Genomic DNA, 7,384 nt, shown 5'->3' on the forward strand with positions numbered 1-7,384 from the left:
ATCCAATATTCTAAATATGTGGTAAATTTAAAGTGTTTGTAGAATTGAGTAACTTGTGAATTTTTAAAAGGAGCAAAAACATCTCAGCTGGAGAAGCAGTTCACACAGTGGCATGAGAGAACAAGGTGCATTTGATCTATGAAGAGTGAGGTTTCAAGATGGCATCAGAGTGAGTGTACCTTTCTTACACGTCCTCCCAGAACCAAATTGGAAATAACACTAAATTGGGGCATACTCACCTTGAGTTAGCAACTGCAGTGTAGCTGATGAGGAGACTTTTAACAAGGAAGGGCAACTTGCTTTCCTGGGAGATGGCAGGGAATAACTTCAAGACATATTTTGGGACCTCAAGAACTTGAGGAATTTACCCAAACTTATGAGTATTGCAGGCAAAGCCTGATAATAACTATGTGGCTTGGCCTCTTTGCCCTGAGAAGATAATTCAAGTTCATTCTTCAAATTTCGTATAAGATTCCAGCAAAGAAGACTTAAGAGAGCCAATATATTCAATTGCTATGCTCATTGCCTTTATGCAAATAAACAGGCCAAATTGAAAATGGACTTAATGCAGTACATAGTCTTAATTTGGATGTCTTTGATATAAATGTTGGTGATTTTTAGGGGAAAATTGTGTTTCAATAGAATCTATAACAGACATGTGCATATTAGACCCCAATTCAGTTAAATGTCTTTAAAGTTTTATTTTTCAACTATAAGCTAACCTGGATTTTGATTTTTTTCTAGTTTTCTTAAATATTTTTGCTACACACCTCTGAACTAATGTTCCATTTTCCTCCCATCCTTTGACTGGAAATTATTGAATAGTAAACCTATTTTTCTGAGCTTTGCTTTTGCAAATTGCAGCTAAGGACATGACATAAATTTAAGAAATCGCCAGAGCAGTTTTATACAATCTCAGTGACTGATGCTGCGTGAGCCATGCAGAAGTTACCCGAGCACCTGAAGTCATCACTGAGTACATGCAAACTGCAGATAAAGAGGATCTCTCAGATTGTCACTGCTTGCTTTCAGTCCAAGAAATGCTGAGCCTTATATCTAGAAATCTTGACTGACAGCCATACAGATTCAAAAACTGGTTTATAATTTGCTCTGACCATTAATTTTTTTTTCTTCTGTTTTCATAGACATTGAATACCCTCACTGAATACCTTACAATGCCTGCTTGCTTACACAGCATAGGCCTCTCTTTGGAAATCCATCTGTGTCATCAACTCCCGAAATGAGATTCAACAATTTAACTGAAATGATTTATTCTCACTTCTGAATGATTCAACTAATGAAACAGAACAATCTACCAATTTATTTTCTGTAATGTAAAATTTTATTATTTAAAATTTCAAAGAGAGGACTAAATGCACCAGGACTAAAGGGACATTGAGGCTTCTCCTCTTAATAAAACTAAAAGTTATACCTCACAACAAGTTCAGGCATTTCATGCTAAATTAATGCACCAGAGCTTTGCTACAGATTAGTCAGGGAAATTTCCATGAAAATGGAATAGAAAATTGACAGTAGGGAATTGTAATGTACCCTACCATTCTTTTAACATTGTTTCTGTAAATGATGACCTGTTAACTGATATGTAACTTCAGCTAAACCTTTTTTTGGCTTAAGAATTCTAGGAGCTAACATCGAAAGAAGCAGACTCTAGTTCTGAGATATTTGCTGATCTTCAACCGGTTTTTTGAACCGATTGTGTTGGCTTGCATGCAGTCTATGAAACAAAAAATTGTCAACACCTGATTTTTAATTTATTTTTCTGTGGTTTTTTTTTTTTTTCATCTTCATCCCCTTTTACAAAAACCCCTTCCCATGTCCATTATTAAGATTGTCTTTTGGACAAGAGTCCTCCATCTTCTCAAGCTTATGTCCCTTGAATAAACTGTCTTTCCTACATCACCACTTACCTCTTGAGTATTGGCTTTCAAAGCAGCAGGCAGCCAAACTTGGGTTGGTAACAATCTTTACTAGGTAATATTAGACTTTTGTATGTATGTCTACTTTTTCTTCAGAATCCTAAGGGAGAGAAGGGTCTTTGGCACCCTGGGTATAGCTGATATTATTTGGAAATGACTGGAATGCTAGAGAAGTGATGTTCTCTTTTCAAACACAGCATATTAGCTCCAGTGCAGCCACACTCAGAGTGGTCACTGAGCAGCAACAATGCTGGGAACTTGTTAGAAATGCAGAGGCTCAGGTTCCACCCCACACCTACTGACTCAGAAACTATGTATTTTAACAAGTTTCCCAGATGGTTGTGATGCATACCCGTGCTTCACAAAATACAGAGAAAAACCTGAAGAATCAGTTCCTAATATTAAAAAACTATCCATAAGATTTTGTACAAATATTACAGCCTTGCAGACTTAGGCATGTTCTTTAGAATGGATTGTGTCTATTTTATCACGTCTCTAATTTGCAGAACATGGCCTAGGTTTCATTCGGTAGGCAATAACATTTTGTACACTAGAAGTTCAGATCATAAGAGATGAGGTCACCCAGTTTTTAGAGTGGAAAAGAAGCAGAAAAGAAGCAGAAGAATAAAGCAATCAGATGCGTGTGCAAAATTTTGTTTCTCCAGGTTCAGGAAACAAGAAATATATTAGATAACGGAATTCTAGTCACTTCTTGAGCTGCAGTGTAGGCAGTGTCCTCAGGGGAAAAGCCCTTTAAACATGAATGTCACCTTACGTTGTTCTGTTTCAAGAATGGGAACACCTTCAGTTTCTATCTGGTTTTGGTTGCTCTCTATTGTTTTCCAGTATTGGCTGCTTAACAGTTTTTCCAAAGTTTATCTGTGGACCATTTAGTCTGTTATAAGCTGCTGATATTTTTGGAATTAGACTCAAGCTCTATGGTTTTATTATATTGTCCTTTCCTTGGATCATATAAAATAAACAAGAGTTAAAAGTTATATGGGAGTTTGATTGGGAGAGTGCCAAAGGAATTCACCAGGGGTGTGAGTGTGAAGTATCTTGTGATCGAGGAATGGAGCAAATTCTCCCAGGCTGCACATGACACACACTGCCAGTCATGTGTTCCCATTTCCCACTTCCTTTCTACAATCTTGCTTATAAAGGCAATGTGCCCTGTGAAATACAGTGCTCCTTGCATCTGGGTTAACCATAGGACCACGAGACATAAGCACAAGTCCTGTGGAGATTTTTGGGTTGGCTGTGCTTTTTATAAATGCCATTCTGTCTCCATTATTGTTTCTATCTTCTTTCTATCTGTAATTCAGACATGAGGTTGAAGTTGAAGCAGCTTGTTGAGGTCAAAAGGTACAAAGAATGGTGAAGTAGGTAGGGACAGAAAATCAACTTCTTTGAATACTTACATCAGTCCTGTACTTACCACTGAAACTCCTTGTTGCATCAAAATTGAGCACTGTATTTGTCTACATTCTCTTACATGCAGCCTGACTCTCAAGGAGACACTCTGAGACTGAAGGAGCGTCACCATCAGACCAATCACAGAGCATTTCAGACCAGCAGGAGCTGACTTGTAGTAAAAACAGACAATGAGCACCCCGGAGGGCACTGCCTGGACTGAGAAATTCACTTCGGGTCACACCAGCTTGTGGCCTTCCTTGTTGGGGGTCAGGTGGACTTCAGAGACCTGACAGGCAAGGAACATCACTCAGTGAGCAGAGAGACAAAGGTTGAGGTCTGCGAGCCCTATCTTTCTCCACAAACTACAATGTCCATAAGGCATTTATCCCTACCAAAGGAGCAAACCAGGATGGATGGGGTGATGGCTCTCTTTGTCACCTACATACAGACTAAAGTTTATTTAAAGGAACTCCTTAACAGATCAGATTGGTAGTTTAAACATGATTAAATATTCAGTTACATTTTTTCTCTAGATGTAATAGATTTGAGTGAGGAAATAGTTAAGAAATTAAAAATTTATATTTTGTCTTTATATTCTAAATGTGGCCTATGTTTAAGTTAAGTTTGCCATGGTCGGCAAACTGCAGCTCGTGAACCACATGCGGCTCTTTGGCCCCTTGAGTGTGGCTCTTCCTAAGCCTTAGGAGTACCATAATTAACTTAATAACAATGTATCTACTTATATAGTTTAAGTTTAAAAAATTTGGCTCTCAAAAGAAATTTCAATCGTTGTACTGTTGATATTTGGCTCTGTTGACTAATGAGTTTGCCGACCACTGGTCTAGGCTGTTTCTAGTGAATTCCAAATAGTTCCACAAGAAGGAATTTACCTAAAGGTGACTCATTCCCACAAGCTTGTTGGAATTATTTTTCCTTTAAGAGCAATTATTACTTTCAAGGGGTTTTAAAAATACAAGTAAGCCCTGGTCAGTTTTGCTCAGTGGTTAGAGCATTGGCCCACAAACCAAAATGTTCTGTTTGGATTTTAGTTGAAGGGCATGTACCTCAGTTGCAGGTTCCCCAGCTCCATTAGGGGTGTGTGCAGGAAGCAACAAATAGATGTCTCTCTCATGTCCATGTTACTCTCTCCCTCTCCCCATCCTCCCCCCATTCCACTCTCTCTAGAAATCAATGGAAAAAATATCCTTGGGTAAGGATTTTTAAAAAATAGAATTAAAATTCCTCTATATTATTCTCTCTTACATATTCTATATCAGAGTTAAAATGCTTAAGAGTATATACAGCATATAACACAGTATGTTCATAAAGCATAAAATATATAAAATGCAAGGGCTATGAGTTAAAATGCACTGATAATAACAGATCTTAATACTCCATTTTCAGTACAATACAAATAGAGTACACAAGACATAGGTAATGAAATGGAAGAATTGAACAATATAATGAAGAAAGTAGATCTCATGGATATAGATATATAGAAAGTACACTCTTTTGCAATAATAAAGAATTCACCCTCTTTTATAGACATAAAATGGACAGTAACAAAAATGTTCATAATAATAAACATTAGTAAACACCAATAAAGCTCATAATGTAGAAATACTACAAACAGCACTTTTTATTATAATGCAATAATACCAGAAATTACTTTAGAAAAAATGTTATTTAATCTGGAAATTAAAATACTTTCTATTAAACAATTCTTGTTAAAAAGTACAAAGTGATTTTTAAAAAATCACAATAATAGCACAGGCTTTCTTAAAAATCATAATAGCAAAAATACTGAATGTCAGAAGTTATAGCATTGATTTAGAAAAGTTATCAGAGGAAAGTGCTTTGCTTCAAAGGCATTTTTCAATAAAAATAAAGAATAAAACAGCTCAGTCAGTGCACTCAGTGGTTGAGTGTCAACTCAGGAATTAAGAGATCACTAGTTCTATTCCCTGTTGGGGCACATGCACTGGTTATAGGAGGCAGTCGATCCATGATATTTCTCTATCATCATGATGTTTCTCTCTGATCAATGTCTCTCTCTCAAAAAAAAAAAAATAAATAAAAAAGCTTAAAAAAATAAATATAAGTTGTCAATTCAAAAAAAACTGGAAAAGGTATAATAAAGAAAACAAAAGAAAGCACACTATGGAAAAAATAATTCAATAGGGAATAAAAAAAATCTTTAGACCTGATTAATAAATCAAAATCCCCATTTATTGAAAAAAATAAGTAAAGTAGTATTTAACTTATGAAAACAGAGAAAAGGCACAAATATAGATTTCAAAATAACAAGAGGGAAAAAAAAAACTTGATATAGAAGAAATCTAAAACTTCTTTTTAAATAAGTGTGAAAACCTGGAAGAAATGGATAATTTCATATAGAAAAAATCAGGTTAAACAGATTGTTCTCTATCAGAAAGAGAAAGTTGAAATAAAACAATTTTTGTGGAAGAAATAGAGAAATCTCTTAAGGAGTCACACACCACAAAGTAAGCACCAGGGCCAGAATGTTTTTCATGGGAATTCTTCCAAACCGTCAAAGTCCAGATAGTTCCAATGCTCTTTTAATTGTTCTAGAGCATGAAAAAATGAAAGGAAATTTTCTTATTGCCTTTTCAAAGCAAATATAAAATTAATAACCAAAGCCTGATAATGGCAGAATGAAAAGCTAAATTTATAGACAATCTATACTAATAATAGCCTAGGTGGTCGTCACGCCCTCACACATCACGCCCTAACACTGTCACAAGTTGGCTGTCACACAGTGGAGGCAGGGTCTGGAGGAGGACGTGGGTTACTGCAGGGGAGGGCAGTTGTGGGTGATCAGGCCAGCAGGGAGGTCAGTTGGGGGTCATCAGGCCAGCAGGGGAGGGCAGTTAGGTGTGATCATGCTGGCAGGAGAGCAGTTAGGAGTCAATCAGGCCAGCAGGGGTGTGGTTAGGGGGTGATCAGGCTGGCAGGCAGATGTGGTTAAGGGCAATCAGACAGGCAGGCAGGCAAGCGATTAGGAGAAAAGTACAAAGTGATTTTCCAAGGGTCCCCAGATTGGAAAGGGTGCAGGCTGGGCTGAGGGACATCCCTCCCCTACCCCCCACCCCCCACCCCCTGCACTGTGCATGAATCTTATGCATTGGGCCTCTAGTCCTATATAATAAAGAGCTAATATGCAAATGGTCATCATGCCCTCGTGCCCTCGTGCCCTCACGCCCTTGCGCCTTCGCACCCTCACACCCTTGTGCCCTCACGCCGGGGCTAGGGGACCTGAGGCTGTACCCCCACCAGGCGGGGCTTGACAGGGGACCTGAGGCTGCACCCCCCACAGAGTGCCAGGCCAGGGAATGTGAGGATATGCCCCCTGCGCTGTGGAGCATGACAGGGGTGGGGCGTCTGGGTCTAGGTCTCACGCAATATCAAGGCACATGCGGGTGGGTGAGAACTTGATTCTGGGTCCCAAGGCACAGCCCAAACTATGACAGAAAGGAGATTTTCATATACATTTTGCTAATTTTCTTTAATCTCTGAAACTTCTATTATAGAAAAGGGCAAATAGCAATATTAAAATATTTCCTCTAATTAATTCCCTTTTAATGTGCATGAATTTTGTGCATCAGGCCACTAGTATTGAATAAAAGTGTTAAGAGTGGGCATACTTGTATTTTTTCTGATTTTAGAGAAAAGCTCTCTGCTGTTTTATTTGAATATATTTTATTGATTTTTTAACAGAGAGGAAGGGAGAGGGTTAGAGAGTTCGAAACATTGATGAGAGAGAAACATTGATCAGCTGCCTACTGCACAACCCTACTGGGGATGTGCCCGCAACCAAGGTACATGCCCTTGCCAGAATCGAACCTGGGACACTTCAGTCCACAAGCTGACCCTCTATCCATTGAGTCAAGCCAGTCAGGGCAAAGCTCTCAGCTTTTTACTTTTGGGTATGATCTTAGCTGTGGGCTTGTCAAATATGTCCTTTATTGTGTTCATGAAAGGATTTTGGATCTTGTAAAATGCTTTTTCTT

Source organism: Myotis myotis, unplaced genomic scaffold (genome assembly GCF_014108235.1).
Source record: "Myotis myotis isolate mMyoMyo1 unplaced genomic scaffold, mMyoMyo1.p scaffold_m19_p_11, whole genome shotgun sequence".
Lineage (NCBI taxonomy): Eukaryota > Metazoa > Chordata > Mammalia > Chiroptera > Vespertilionidae > Myotis > Myotis myotis.